The sequence below is a fragment of the Temnothorax nylanderi genome, unplaced genomic scaffold, assembly GCF_030848795.1.
Source record: "Temnothorax nylanderi isolate EJ_2023f unplaced genomic scaffold, tnyl_v1.0 TNYL_tig0045_pilon, whole genome shotgun sequence".
NCBI classification, from domain to species: Eukaryota; Metazoa; Arthropoda; class Insecta; order Hymenoptera; family Formicidae; genus Temnothorax; species Temnothorax nylanderi.
In genome coordinates, this window is record NW_027249107.1 from 1,036,385 (window position 1) to 1,052,747 (window position 16,363).

At 48.2% G+C, this 16,363-nt stretch overlaps 1 protein-coding gene across 14 annotated transcripts in view; it reads right to left on the reverse strand.

The window, feature by feature from the left end:
* The window catches only part of Smr (nuclear receptor corepressor smrter), a 77,627-nt gene extending 61,504 nt beyond the window's left edge, over positions 1-16,123 (reverse strand). For 3 of the 14 annotated variants that reach the window (XM_071705141.1, XM_071705142.1, XM_071705144.1), the window contains exon 1: positions 15,651-16,120. The gene's annotated coding sequence lies outside the window, so the exon portion shown is untranslated. Of the gene's footprint in view, positions 1-4,247; positions 4,421-13,846; positions 14,115-14,586; positions 14,775-14,802; positions 15,600-15,650 lie in introns of those variants that run through there. The other 11 variants (XM_071705129.1, XM_071705130.1, XM_071705128.1 and 8 more) reach the window with 8 other exon arrangements.
* Between the last annotated feature and the right edge of the window lie 240 nt (positions 16,124-16,363).

Consider the following 16,363-nt stretch of genomic DNA (forward strand, 5'->3'; position numbering starts at 1 on the left):
ATCGCTATTATTCGCTTTATTTCAATAGCTCTCAATCAATAGCGTTACAAGTTATAACGGGACTTTATACAATATTTTCAGTTTCTAAAAAAATTCGCAATAAAGTTTACCAATGAAAAAATTTGCGGCTGGAAATTAGTCGAGAGATCTCATCGCGCGAGCAACACAAGCGCGAGTTGTGCGTACGATGCTGAGGAACAGACGATCTCTCGATAGCGTTAATTGTTAATCGCGAGCGTACGCGCGATCGAAAGTTTTCTCAAGATCTAATCGCACGCAACGTGTCATTACGGCTCTCGCGCGGTAGGAGCTGAGTCATCGCGCATAGTACACACTAATGGTCGTCCACCTTGAGGATGTTTCCTTTAGGGTACCTTACGCGACAAACTCTCCCACCTTCGCGTTCGCCGTCATCGTTGCGAGCGCGACGTGTGATCGCGCGATATTTGCCGCGCCAACTTATTCAGGTAGCAGAGGCAAAGAACAATATGACGCAAGAATTCGGGCTTTCGCGCAACTCCGCGACACTTTCGCGATGTTTCGCGAGAACGTCGCGTCTACGCAGGCAATATTTCGATTTAAAGGGTACCGCGAATAGAACGATGCATCGATGTTACTTTCTCGTTGATAATTTACGTGTAATATTTAGGAATGTCATGTTCATTAGGGAATCGATAAAAACTCTCATATTAGAGAGCAAATTAATTTTGCGTGTTGCTTATATTTAACACATAGAGTCATCTGTGCACTTTCTCTATTCGATACTATCTTCCAAGTACCCATATATAGATAATATCAAAGACACGATATAAATAGCTAAAATAAATTTGTGAGTGTGTGTGTGAGTGTGTGTGTGTGTTTCCACCGACCATTTATTTTACCACGATCGAAGGTAAAGTACGATCGCTAAGAATACTCGGTATCGAAGACGAGCGAGGTATCGAGAAGACGAAGTGTACTTCAATAATACGCGTTTCACACATAAGTGGTGCGCTAGGTGTATGAATGTGTGTGTGTCGAGCGCACACAGCCGAGCGCAAAGACTCTTTCGCAGTGACGCAGCCAGACTGGAGGACATCTTATTGGCCGGCTAACGTAAACACGCGTATAAGCACACCCCTTGTCCCCTTACATCATAGAGTCGTGATATCTCTTCCGATCCACGTCTCTCCCTCTGGTCCACCCTTCAATCCCCCTTTCCCCGCCCTGACGCTCGCAGCCACCGTACCCACTCCCGCCGGCCGCCCTCGCATCTAGCTTCACCCATTCACCGCCGGTGCGCAGCGTCTCGCATCTCTTTCACCCCACTCCGATCGCGACCGTGCGCTCTTCCCTTCTGCTCTCCCGACCCCTCGCCGGCCTCGCCACGACCGTTCTCGAGCCCGAGAACCCGGCGAGGAGTACTCCGCAAAGCGCGCGGCTCTCCTCCCTATGCGCGCTCTGCACAAACAACTCGCCACACGCATGCGAGTTCCATTTCGCGGCAGTGCCGCTCGGAGAAAGAGAGAAAGAGCTCATTTAGTACAATAACGATGACGACGATGTCGAAGGTAGAAACGGTTACCGCCGCGCCGGCCGCGCGTTACCCTCGAGGCCTCGACTCGCCTGACCGCTGACGGGGTGACCCATCTCACCCCGTTGTGAGAATCTCACGATTCGTGTCTGTAAATCGCGCGCATGCGGACTTTACCAGAAACGTTAGCAAAGTTTCAAAGTTTCTTCCCTTCGTCGGAGATATGTACCTCGGGTTTACTCCCCGATAAAAATAAGTCGTCAAGTATCGACGTTAAAAATACTCGGTATAAACAAGATATCGATCGACTTGAGGAAGTATCGAAGCGTTTCTGCCTACGCTTATAACCGTTCGTCTTTCGCGAGTGAATGCATCGTGCCTTGGTATTTATACCAGATTGATTAAAGAATTGAAGAGAGGATATAAAAAAAGAGCGTGACCTATATATCGTCAAATCGCGCTCCTCGGAGACCAATTCTCGCGGAAATCGACAGCTCGACGGGAAACGTATCTCGAGCATTCCGACACCGATCGCAAGTTCCGCCGTACATCCTTGACAGGAGCCTTGACTTTTCGGCGAAGCGGAGCGCGAGCGCGAGCGCGAGCGCGTTGGTGGATTTCGTAAGCGAGAGCCATGCTTGCTCGCCCGCTTGCTTGCCCTCCCCCTCGGCGCTGCGGCGAGATCTCTCGCACGCTCTTCTCGCATCTCTTTGCTACGTGCGCGTATGTACACTTTCGCCCGACTACTCTTTTTCCGGCCGGTATCGATTGTAGAGCGCACGCGCGCGCGGACCTCGCAACGGCGAAAGTAGAGGCGATTCTGTATGATTCTGTATCCGGGCGAAGCAACGCGCGCGAACTTCCCTGATACATAATGAAAACCGTCGGCGTCGACTCCTCCCGTGCATGCTCGACCCCGTCGTGAATTTTCCCTCTTTAACTCGCCGTCGCGTTAGACTACAGTCACGATTTCCCATACCGTCACTCATCTCGCGTAGCAATATCTGGCGAGCGACTGAACGAAACGGACAAGTGACGACACGAGGAGCGATGAAAAAACCCGAGAGTTCAAATTCTCATAATGTTGGATTATTAGAAAAACTGAGCGCAAAAAACGTCACCTCTGTTACAGCACATTTTATATTATTATCATTACTGCTATTCTTGTTGCAGCAATAGATTGCACGTTACGCACCTTATTATTAATTGAATTAAAACATTTATTGACAAAGTTTTCAAGTGTTCGAGCTGTGGAAGCCGGCTAAAGTGCAGCAAGTTGCGGATTGTTGCGCAACGTTGCATTCTGCGAACGCCAGGCTAACTTTCAGGTCGATTCCAAGCAACGGGAATTCGATGACTTATTCCTCGATTTAGAGGAATAACAGCGTAAATTCCCCTTAGACATTGTCGATTTACATAGATCGCTCCCCGCGTTCGGAGATATATTTAGAATTAGAATCGTTGCGTCGTATAAAACACTGTGGCTGCGGAAAGTTCAGAAACGCCGTGTCAAAAGATATTTTCGGATCCTTAAGCGTCCATCGCGTACGCGCGATGCTTTACGCTTCGGTTGAAAATGATGACGGCGACGACGACGACGACGACGAAGACGACGACGAAGAAGACGAAGACGAAGCCGACGGAGACGACGGTCGCGCTTAGCCGTATCGACTTTCTCAAGGCACGAGCTCGCGGTAGAGACGACGGTAAATCTCGCGGGGAAAGCGACCGTAGGAAAAATTAAAGGTACCGTTCTCCCGTGTTACTAGAGTGGGAACGCGGCAGGGCGAGGCGGGCGGGAAGGGACGACGTGAAAAAAAGCGGGACGCGCTCTTGCGCTACTTTAAACCCGGAACGGACGATTTTTGCCGCCGCCTCCGCCGCCGCCGCCGCCGCGCAAGATACCTCTCTCGCCGTTATCGATTAAAACGCCCCACCTGCTGGAGGTTATAAAAACCGAAAGGGCCGTTCCGCTCGCGTATTTTACTCTTACTGCACGCGCGGCTGTGCCTGTGTGCGATTCGAACCCCGTAAATCAGCGTCGCGTCGGTCGGTCGGTCGGTTGGCTGGCTGGTTGGTTGGTGACCTCGCGCGACGACTCCGACACACGACCAGCAATTATTCATTCCGCGAGCTTCCGAATCTTGTTACGTCTCGGATATGACAGCGATATTCTACCTCCTCCCTCCCCCCTGCTCCGGCAGTCGACTGACATTCAATTTTAACCGGTTATAATCTGACATTCGTAGAATCACGTAGAATCCCATATTGGGACTATTATTAAACCTTTGCCGAACGGCGACGGCCGCGAAAACGGAGATATCAGGTTTATTCCACATTGGAGAGACGTTGTCAACTATCCGATTTCCAAAATCAATCTTTCTCCGCGCGGACGGAAAACTCTCGCGTGGAAATTCTACTCCATGGTCATGGGTCTTCCCTACTCGAAGAGAATCAACATCTCGTCGGTTGCCCCGACGTTAGAACGGACCACCCTGTATGCGGAGCCACGCCAACGATTGCATACGGACGACAGAACGTTTGGTACGGCCACGGCCGCGGCCGGCGCGCGGCGTTCGCTGATGCGCCAAGTCAAAATAAACGATGTTCTCCTGTCTTCATTGCCGCCGCCGCCGCTGCCGCCACCGCCGCCGCTCCCACAAGCGGCGGGAACCGCTGGTGCAACGCCCCGCCCAGCGCGATTTCCATCTTCTTTTTCCACTTTAATTCTCACCACGCATTGTCAAAGTTTAGCCCACTTTAAACGATTTACAAGTCGCGACGGAATCTCAGACAGGATATTTATAATTTTATGTGCCGTCCTGCGCGCCGGGGTATTTCAATTCTTCAAATGTTTATTATATTGGACGACACATGAAATTATCACTCGCGCACACGTCCTCCACGTGCTTATCTCCAAAGATACAAGAAGCAGGAAGAAGCGTTTCGAGAGATTTATCGGTAATTCATCGTCGGAAAAATTCGTAGCAAAAATATATATCGACTTTTCAACGCATTCCGCGACATCGATTCACATCCGTTCGCGGATTTTGACGAATAAGAGAACAAGCCGGTATTTTAACGAGCGGCGCGTAACGGAGCGCGGAGGGGAAAACCGCCCGGCTCGGCCAACTTTGTACCCACGCGGGCGGGTGTGTTTTTCTCGGCGTGGTTCACGTCGTCGTCGTCGCTCGTGAACGGCGGTTTTTAGAAAGTACACGTCCCCCTCGTCGCCAAATATATTTCAACCGGGGTTATTATTATCTCGCGAAACCCAGAACGGTCGATAGCTCTCCCGTCGTCGTGGCCGTCGTGACTAAAAGTCGAGCCGAGCCGAGCCGAGAGCAGTCGGATCGAACCGAGCCGTACCGAATCCGAGAGAAACGCGCGAGGTCGTGTCAACTGTCAACTCTTCGACGTGTGAAAAAGGCGACCGTCTCGAGGCGCGTCGCGATAAAGACACGAGGTCCCGGAGTCGTCGACGACCGGCGACCGGCGACCGGCGACCGCCGCGACGTTAATTCGCACGTGACCGTTTCGCGTTTGCGACACGCTGAGGTCACGACACGACCCTTTCAACTTGGCGACGTGTTGTCGATAATATTGTCTAGAATTAATCGTGGAGAAATGAGATATATGCGCGATTTAACATCGTTAAAATGCCTTAAACTGAAAAAAAGAGATCAGAGAGAAACCGATATTTTTTTACAACATCTCAATACAACGTTAAAATAAGATATAACGACGAGTCTTGTAGATATAACGAGATTCGTTGAGAAAAATCTGCCCTATTTAAGCCGCGATAGCGTTTAATATGTATTACTTAATCAGTTGCAATGTCTGTTTTTATCGACGTGTCGCCGAGTCTCAAGTGTTCCATCGTTTCATACAGCCATTGAAGAAGACGTAACGATATATAAATACCCGATCGCGCGAGGTATTGCGGCCTAACGGCACGTTAACACTCATTAAGGAAAAATAAGACCATTAACACTCGCGCGCGTCCCTGAGCCGATCAATGTCGCGTGCATACGAATAAGTTTGCACAGTTGCAACGCCTAATGCCAGAGACGAGACGATAAACGAAATAGAATCTCAATTTTTTATCTAATCGTTTACGTTGCGTAAGAAGGCTGGTCGAACGTCGCGCCTTTGAGCGGAATATTCTGTTTACATAATGCGTCCGCCGAATGCATTTTATACAAGTAATTTTTATTACAACTCATGATACGTAGAAAAACGTTTCTATTACATCATCGTATTAATTAAAGGAAATGTGCATCGCGAGAGGAGATTGAATAGATGACAAGGCTTCGTCTCTCCCTTCTCTTTTTTTTTTAATTTTCTAAGAATCGTCTCGGGGTCGAATTTTTTTACAAAATCCAGCCATGTCGCACATTGCGAATAACGTTAGCATTCGTTATCGCGCTTGTATCCGGCGAGAACGAGAAATATCGGACGCGATATCGATTTCAGGCGACGCGACGTCGTCGTGGCGGTTCTGAATAAGTCAACGAACTATAGCCTTCACTCCGATAGGCCGTGTTATTTTCGAACAGGCTCACTTCCGGTACATTTTCCAAACCAGTCTCCCGGTTTATAAGATCTGCGAAATAAGATCATCTCGGCAAGGATATTTACAAAACATCGCTTTTATACCGCGCTCGACCGCGCGCTGAATTCTCGATATTTTCTCGCGAACATAACGGAGTGACTGAACGTTTCAATGAAATCAATTAACGTGGAAATGACGACAACGGCCTAAGTAACGTGACGGACAAATATACGGTACGTTACTTCGAGGTCGCATTAGAAGGTTAATTTTGCATGAGTAATGTGGGCTGTAATGGAGCCCAAGTTAATGAACTCGTCATTACTCGTCAACAGCGTCAGCGCTAATATTATACGCATGACCTTTCGTTCCTTAACAAAATTTGTTGAAACGCACGAGCAAGAGCGGTCGGATATTCAGCGAGAATAAAAAGGAGAACGCAAAATCATAAAAAGATAATCGTTATTTCGCGTCAAATTTTTTTAGTACCAGCATTTCCAGCGCGCAATATAGCCGCGCCGCGCGAATGAAAGGGTTAAGAAGCGGCAGAATAGACCCGTCGTGAAGAGATGCCGGTGCGCGTCTGCGAGTGACACAAAAGAATTCAATTCGCGATAAACAAAATGGGAATGAAGGACGTTGCGATTCCACGCAATACCGTCGCTTACGTCACGCCGCTCTAACTCGTTAACAAATAATTTTGCGCGGCACGGATTCTGCAAAAGGCATACGAATGAAGAATTAGTGCCTAAAATCGGAGGTAGAACTCTGCGCCCCGTGCGGAAGACGAGATTATAAATGTGTGAGAGAGATTCTCTTTAGAAAGACCTCGTATTGCGAACTTGACGTGAACGGCACTTTGCGAATTAATATTCTTGATGCAATTTCGAGCGGACAATTTCGTCGCTTGGATAGAAGTTACTTTAGTAGTAACGTTTAACTATCGGGAGAGCTGGCATCGAGAGGTAAGAAGAAAATGATGGAATTTGCAAAGCTGTTAATCGTGATAATTGGATTGATAAATACCCCTTTTACTGTGCGTATTTATTAATTTTGAAAATCAGAAGTTCACCGATTTCCACTGGCTCCCTGCCTCGCGACAGACTTTAACACGTATACCGCCAGATCGATGACTGCGTACGGCAGCGCTATAGACGGTACCGCAAGTGCTTGCTCGTGCGTGCGCTCGATGCTTCGCGCGCGCGCGTGTATGCGTGTGTGTGTGTGTGTGTTGCGAGCGTGCTTGTGCATGGAACGGGGCCAAACTAGTCGACCGCGTTTGAAGAAAACCCGACGCGGAGTCGAGCGATAATCCGTCTGGTTTTCTTCATTCGCAGATGCCTCGCTAGTATACGAGCGACGAGAAAAACTACTTTTCATTCAGGGAACACCTGTCCTTTTGGACAAGGTTCTTCCTCCCGTGCCTCTTCGCCCAACGTTCCATTTCGATCTCGACGGAAACCTGCAAGAACCGCCGACTAATCGATACTTGATGGATTTGAACGACGAAAGATTCGCGAGACGCAGTAACAACGTGCGTGGATGCGTACGCGTGATTTCGATCTTGATTCGACTTTGATCTCGGGGGAAAAAACGAGCGACGTACTCCGTGCGTCAAAACAACGTTGAATTCTCGCTTAGTTTAAAGAAAATAAGAAATAAAACAGGAGAAAGGATCGGCGTGGCGATTTGATGATTCGCCTGTTTTCTCGCGATACTTGGGAAAGATTGATATATTCGTGGAGTAGTCGGCGCCATCGCGCTAATTGCGACAGCTTCGATTATTTGCCAAAACCCGAGCAACGTTCTTATCCGCCGATAAAAATCCGTGTGCGCGCGCGCGCGCGTATGTATGTGTGTGTGGATTTTTTAAAGTTTATACCAACTGAGTCACGCGTGACGACGCGAAAGTCTGATAAACGAGAACGTCATATCTTCCGATATAAATTTTTCGCCGAACAGGAAATCGCTAATGGCCTGGCTGCGGAATAAAGTAACGTCGCAAAGTAGCAAGTTCGACGGGATCGATGCGAATCTACGCAAATGCGGATTTACTATCTCGCAGCGCGGCGCGGCGTCCCCTTTCTCTTCGACAAAATACCAAATTACACTTCCAAATCCACTGACGGTGCGTTACCCAACTAAACCAACGAACCAGTGGAAATAGTGGAATTCGCGTGATTCGTGAACCTTGGAAAAATATCTATTGTCACAGATTAAAAAGAAGTAAAAATACCCGTCATTTTTAATACATAAAGATAGCATAATCTGAATAACATGTAATATTTAAAATTATGTAAAATGTTGAATGTGATATAATAGGATGTTCTAATATGTGCGCCGAGTTTTATATATATATATATATGTAAAGAAGTTTAAATTTAACTCACGCACGCGTATTATCATAGATCATTAATGCGTTAACCAAAAAGCTAACCTTCTCTTATCGTTGAATTGCAAATATGACCGTACACCGCGAAAAATCGCTCGTTTCAGCGAAATGCTGTAATGCTTTCGGGCGTTGCGATGTTGCCGAGTTCTCTCTCTCTCTTTCTCTCTCCCTCGCAAACGGCAAACGGAAGATACAGGCGCAGGTAGATCTGGCAACGCGGGAAGAAACGCCGTTGGCTGGCCGCGCTCAGTTTTCGTGACACGCGTTCCTCTAACCCTTTCCGAGACTCTCCTGGTACACATCCAGCGCCAACCAGAAGATTTAGAATACTTGTAATTTCCTAAGACGTGCGTATCGTCAATTTTCGTTTGCAAAAAAAACGTTTCTCCGATGCGAACTTTGTCAATAGCGTGCACCGAAAAAATATTGCAACTGTACATAATCCCCATGTACTTCTGTATTTATTTCATATTTCGTTTATATGTTGCAATTGGTAAATAAAAGCTTTCAAGAGGAAACCTATTGTGCAAATAACTCTATTGAAAAATTGCAGTCCTGCGGTTGTACCACTTTCGTTTGGTGTTTTCCGCATTGCGTTGGTAGTATAAATGTACTTTAATGAAAATGCATTTTCTTTTAATTATTATTCAAAACAAAAATGTTGGGGAGGGAAAGAAAGAGAGAGAGAGAGAGAGACGAGAGAGCGAGAGAGCATTGTTTTGCAGAGTTGGTAGCCAAAATCGATGCAATTTCAACGAGTTTATTGATCCACCCGCATGAAAAACAACGGAATCGCAATGATTGACGCAAGATTAATTTCGTCTTATCTACAAGCCATCAGGAATTAAAGACACCGAAATTATAACGGTTCCTAGCTCTGACCAGAAATGCGTGCGAACGAGGACGAGGGGAAATTGTTTGTCCTTTCGGGACAGAAGGAGGCGAGCGCAGATAGACAGAGGCGTGTCATTACCATTACGTGACAACACGAATTACGTAATTGTCCTCCCATTGAAAGGCTAGTCCTGAAAGAGAGAGAGAGAGAGAGGAGGGAGGAAAGGAGGGCTTACACGAAATTTATATGTACGATGAAACTAATAGTTTGTTAGCGCGACAGGTCTCCGTAATGAGACGAACATGTGAAATCTTGCGAAATATCCTATGGCGTCCGTCCGTCCGATAGCATTGCGTATAATTAACGAACATTCGCGAGGGACCGACAAACTGTATGTTTCATATGAGAATTATAACTTTAGGCCTCGATGCCTCGCGAATCGCGTTTGCCTACCTTCGCGGTAGCCGTAACAAATCTTCAGAGATCGAGAAACGATATTTAGAGCCGTGATCATGTACTTGAAACATGTAATTCTACAAGTTACAAAAAATCCCCCTACACGATCTTACGTGATATCGCGTACAAAATCGCTAAAATAACGCGGGCGGAGCAAATAACGCTGTAAATACAAAAGAAAAATCGGTGTTGAAACTTTGGTGTTTACCGTGTTCGGGGCGTGGCATGGTAAAAAAAAAGTCTAATAATTCGCTCGCGCGATATACAAAACTTTTTGCGACGCAACTGAAAAAGTTTTCGAGCGAGTTGGCCCAAACAAGCGTGCGACGTTTCCACGTAAGATCGACAGTCGCGCGTTGTTTTTCTCGATCGAAGTACATGGCAGATAACCGATAAGGTACTCGCTCGTCGCGGACTTACATAACAGTGGGCGTGTGCTCGAAATTAAATGCTTTGGGATGTTCTCGGTATTGGAGACGATTACGGATTCTTTTCTATTTATCTTTCTCTAGATAACGAGCGTATACTTTCGTGCAGCGCGAGATATCCAAATGAATGGCAAACATCTATGAAGAGCCGACTCTCTATGAGAGCTGCTATAAACACATTGAACGTTATTTGTAAAAAGGAAAAGATTTTTAGGCAAAGAATTAACATGACGTATATACGAAAGATGTGTTAAATTGTGTTGCACATGTCAATAGCTGAGTGATTTAACTAAAATTCACTAAAAGGCAAAAAAATAGGGCTTTGAAAAAAATCAGGTGTTAGAAATTATGGATTAGACAAGTATGGTATGTGTAGCTAGTGATATTTATTAATCTCCATTAAACTAAAATTTCCTTGGTTATTATTAGATGAATAATAATTAAAAGAATAATCCCGTTCCGATGTTATATAACTGGTTTGCAGCAACTTTTTATCATACAAGATACGCCTACATGAGCAATATTAAGTATTCAGAAATCCGGATATCGCAAGGTACTCGAATACTCAATTATTATTCAGGGATATCGTGAAACTAGAGCTTTCCTAATAAAGCACGAGAGTCACGGAGGCCAAGAATGTATCGCGCGCGGCGGCGGCGACGGCGGCGACGGCGGCGGCCATCTCGTAAGGTCGTTTCGAGCTGGCCAACGTATACAGGGTGTATCAAATGTCGCACACTTTCTCTCGGCCTAGCGGACGTTAAAGGCCAAACTGAGTAGAATGCCGATTGCTTCAATGTCGAGACATCTATTAGCGTACGCAGAGAACGAGGCGTTTAAAGCGCGTTACAAACTAATATCACCGAAATTTTGATCCGAGAAAGAAATTATTTACCCAAAAATTGTAGGATTTAGTAGGAGATCCTGGATGATTATAATCGTTTACATTTTGATGGCAGCATTTTGCACAGATTGCAATGTGCGTGAAAGCGACGTCGCGTAAATAAAAATTCACTAGCGAAAAATATTCTCTTATGACTATTAATTCTAAATATATCAATTTGTTTTCATGCTTGTGAAACATATCACAATTACTGGTTTTCTTGTGAAGAGCTTCTTGTGGTTTTAACGATTTATAATTCCTAGATTATCTAAAATAAATTCCTCCGCAATGTTGAATTTTAGCTGGTAAAAAATTCAATACGCCGAGTTATGAAACCTCGCGAGTAATGGCTTCCGACAGAATTTCCATTAAGCGAAAATCTAGCGATGCATGTATTTATCGAGCTAAAATGATTCGGGAGAAAATGCGCTTTTAAACAAAATTTCTGAACGTAACATCCACGGAGATGAAGAGGAAGATTTGTCTTTCGATCGCTGTCGGCGACGATAATGTCGGAATTTTCCGCGCGCGAAATAATATCGGCAAAACCATCGTCCGAGACCGCCTTTCCTCCCCCACCAAACTCGAGTTTACGACGAAAGCGATCGCGATCGCGAGATTCAACGTGCGTGCTGACGTGCGTCAAAAACCGTAGTCGCCTTCTTTTATTTGCGACAGAACAATAAACTAATTAGGTATCTCGACGATTAAATTGAGTTCTCGTTGAGATAAGGCCACGTTGAAATTAACCGACAAGGTTTCTGTTTCCAACCGCACTTTCTCCATTTTCTTGACTTTTATCCCCGTTTTCCATTTCCCTCGAATAACGAACGTTTATTCGTCAGCTTTATTTTAAACGCGTAAAGGAAGCGTGAAAAGAAGATACGACCGGACACAGAGCACGGATCTAAAAAGAATACGAAAACGATAGCAATTCGCAAAAATTCCATTCTCTTTAGGTACTTAGCGCCACGTACGCTTAAAATAAAATCGCGCTTGAAAGAGAGGATGTGGGGAGACGAATGTATATAAACTGTAAACGGATAAAAGATATAGGCTTGCGCTATCCCGATAAATTACACCAAAAAACAGATCTCTTTCGGGGCAAGAGCGGAACGTACGTCAAATACAGAAACCAAAGTCATTGATAATTTGTTTGTACCGTATCGGTTGCTCCGCGCGCGATTGTTTCTGACTCGCGCCACTTTCACTTTCGATTCGCCGAGTAATGAACCACAGGCCGAAATAACGAATGATTGATAACTCTGCGGACTGCATAATGAGCGATTCGCAAGGAACAATCGAATCAATGTCGCAAAAGCGAGCGCGAGCCGCACGACGAGTCGTACATGTGGCTTGGCAAGCGAACGCCAGCGTTTAAATTAGTATCAGGGTGCAAGAAAATCATAAGCAATCGGCGGCCTGTCCGTGCGAGTTATGAAAGATCAGCAGCCGAACGAGCGACCGAACTGCAACTCGCGCGATGGACCAACCGAAAACTGTCACAACTCCATAATTGGCGCGTTTTCACATAAAGTAAAACTAAAGTTCAAATGATCAAATTAATTTGGAAAAAAAACAAGAGAAATAATGAAAATCGTGGACTTCCATCTTTGGTTGTTCTAACTCGCGACTGATATCCTTGAAAATTAAAATAAAAAATTGAGATTTGCAAAAACGATCGAAATTTCCGTTCAGTTTATAATTTGGTGAGGAAAATTCCCACTATAACGAAACTAAAACTTCATTTATTGCCTGTCATGTGATCTGGTAGGCCTTGAATTTAATTTTTCAACCAACAACTTTACGGAGTTATGACGTTATTCTGATTATCACTTCCACGTATCATCACTCGCGTTGCTTAACAAATATCATTAAATGCACTTCTCGCACGGTGGAACCACGATCGAGCTGTCATATAGGATTGCACCGACAATTTGAGTTCACCAACATCAGGTTGCACATGAGAGTCAAAACTGTGAGCGGTTAATGTCAAGGTCCGATTTGATCACGAGACAACTATGAGGAATTTACAAAATAAGAAATTGCGAAAGAGAGAACGTTTAACAGATTCGAGTTAACGCGAACCCACATATCGGTGCAATCATGTCAAGTTAAGATCCGTTGTATCGTCCCGGGAATTTTACGCACATTTTATTTGTCACTCGAAACGCGAACGATTGGAAGGCAGTGTTATGCGAAAATAAGTCGACCACGAAATAAAAAATTTCGAGCAAATTAGAAATTTTAAACACGAGCAGCTTCGCGTTGCCGCGAGCTTGTAGCGTAAGCCCGTAATTGTTATAATACATATGTAAAATTCGGCTTTTTCAATCTTGCGAATTCAATTTTAGCACATTTAAACGTTTTTGCATAGACACTGCTCCATCACGTATCGTCTACACTAGTCTACAGCGTTAATTTCCCCGAGACGAGATACAAGAATCTTCAACGTCGCCGCGGCGACGCGTGCCGTCGCTTCCGGAGCGCGTCGACTTCCACGCCTCGTTTCGAGATTTCCACGAATCCAGGAGAGAAGCGAGTCAGATAGCGACAGTTACCAGCTCCTCGCTATCGCGTTTCCTCGAAAGGGAGCCGTTTTTCTTCCTCCGTAAAACGGATATTTCTCCCTATCGCGGGGAACACAGTACCGCTCTTTCAAGTCAGAGAGACCCGAGCGAGCGAGGTTGACTCTCCGGTGGTTCGGTCCTCGCCTCGCCTCCCCTCGTCTCGCCTCTCCGCTGGATCCGTGCATCGGGGACACCATAAAACGTATGATATACGTACGTAGCGAACGTCGGTCGGTCGGTCGGTCGGCCGGTCGGCCGCTTGCTTGCTCGCCTCTCGGCCTCCTCTCCTCGCTATCTTCAAGTTCACAACACGCGGAGCGGCCGCCACGCCGAGAGATATCTCCTATTAATAGGCCCGTTATTTTCGGGGCTCTTGGAAACACCGCGGCTATACCGCTGGACCCCCGAGAGACTTCCCCGGGCACAAAAACGGCGACGGGGGACCGTAAGGTCGGGCCACCGCGTCGGTCACACGTAGTACATCACTGAGAACACAGAGAGCGGCGACGGGACGATGAGGACGATGACGGGGATGCCGCCGCTGACGATGACTCCGTCGACGGGGCGGGCGAGCGGCGGGCACACAACCACGACGGGGTTCGGGACAAGAGCGCGGGGCCGAACACGGGGGCGAAGGGGCACCGGCACCAGCTTGCTCGACGATGCATCACGTCGGAGTCGGAGTCGGAGTCGGAGTCGGAGGAACGGGACACGGGACACGGGCGTGATAGCGTGCAGCACTCGGTCGGTAATCGCGACACCTTTGCGCGCATCAGCGCGTTGTAACAAACACAACCCGGGTATTTCCCGATGCCTCCGATCGGCAGCGGATTCGAGATCGACGAGATCGACGAGATCGACGAGAGCGAGAAACGAGCGTGCGAGCGAGCGAAGAAACGAACGAATAGGTCGGTCGGGAGAGCGAACGAGCGAGGGAAGAAACGAAGGAGCACGTACGATAAGAATTAGAATATGAACAACGCGTACGTGCACCCGAACGTGCGGTCGAACGGCAAACGCGGTCACATACTGCGGCGCGGCGCGACATGACGCGACGCAAAGCGGCGCATAGCGTCGCGGCGTTCCTCAAAGTCCGCGACGACGTTGGGAAAACGCGTTATTTCACTGTATACACTGGCACGACGGCACTGTACGCTTTTGGCAGTTTTGTACTTTCGGACGCAGGTACGGCCGAAGGCACAGACGTTTCACGTTGTCATCCTCGTCGTCGTAACGAGACCGCTCCTCTTTTTTTTTCTCTCCTCTTAATCCTTATCCCGCTTTATCCTGAACGGAGAATAAGCAGGATGCATAGAAAGCGGGGGAGAGAGAAAGAGAAGAGAGAGAGAGAGAGAACGCGAGAGCGAGAGAGAAGAGCGCGGATTGGGTGGAGAACGAGAAACAGCGAGAGAGCGAAAGAGAGAAAGAGAGAACGTATTCGTGGCGTGTAGCTCACGTTGCTGCGTGTGTGTATGTGTAGGTGCGTGGATATGCGTGAGAAAGAAAATGAGAGATTACGCACACTCGCGTGATTGCCTAAAAGAGAGAATGAGAACCGGAGGAGCGAGAGAGCGAGAGATAAAACAGATATCGCTGAGAGAGATGGAGTACGCGCGCGAGAGGGAGAGAGAGCGAAACAGAGAGAAAGCCAATGGTTGAGAGTACGCGCAAAAGAGAGAGAGAGAGAGAGAAAGAGAGAGACAAATTGCAAGGACAAAGAGAAACGAAGAGATGGGCTTCACAAAAGGAGCACAAAGTCGGGACGGACGTTTCGGAGGCGTTCTTCTTTCTCAAAACCTCCAGCCTTAATTTTCGTCGTGGAGAAGCCGTTAGGCTTCGAGACGCGACGATGCCTCTTGCACTTGTCGTGGCGCGGCACGTTCGCGAGAGGACGTTACCGACGGCGAGGCGCGAGGCATCGGCCACGACCGCCACGACGACGACAATGACGGCGACAAGGATGACGACGGTCCCTCGTCGTCCGTACCCGCGCGCACGTAAAATGTTGCCGAGAGGCTTACCCGCGGCGAGCTATTCCCTCGGGACAAGGGACAAGGTATTCCCCGGAATGCGGAGGCGGAGGCGGAGGCGGAGGGCCGTTCTCGCCCAACAGGGTTAGCGAGCAGCAGCAGCAGCAGCAACCACCGCGACGGCGACGGCGACGGCGGCGACGGCGACGACGGCTGCAGCTGCGGCTACGGCTGCGACGGCGGTGGCGGCGGCGGCGGCGACAACAACAACGGGCCACCGCGATTAAAAAACACTCGCGTTCTCGCGCACTCGCGACCCGACGACACGGTGTCTCGCTGCTGCGGCACGAAAATCGGCGCGGCCGGTCCACACGGCGTTTTCAGGGCCGCCAGGTTAACGTCACGAAATCCACCGCACACAACCATAGATCCAAACGGCGGACGGACGGACGTAAGGACGGACGGGCAGGCTGGCAGGCAAGCAAGGCGGAATCACGGGTGAGGCGGCGGGCGCGGGGTGGGCGGAGGGCGTTCGGGGCGGGCAGCGGCCGCGGGGTGAGGGTAACGGGCCGCCGCGCGCGAGAGAGGAGGGCGCGGGCGATGGCGCGCGCGCGGGCGCGGGGGACGGCCGCGGACGAGAGCGGCGCGGCGCAGCGGCCGCAAGGGGAAACGCGCGCGCGATCGCCGCGCGCCGGTGGGGGGAGAGGGACTCCCGAGAACGACCGAACGAGCGAGCGAGCAAACGAACGAACGAACGACGTAGC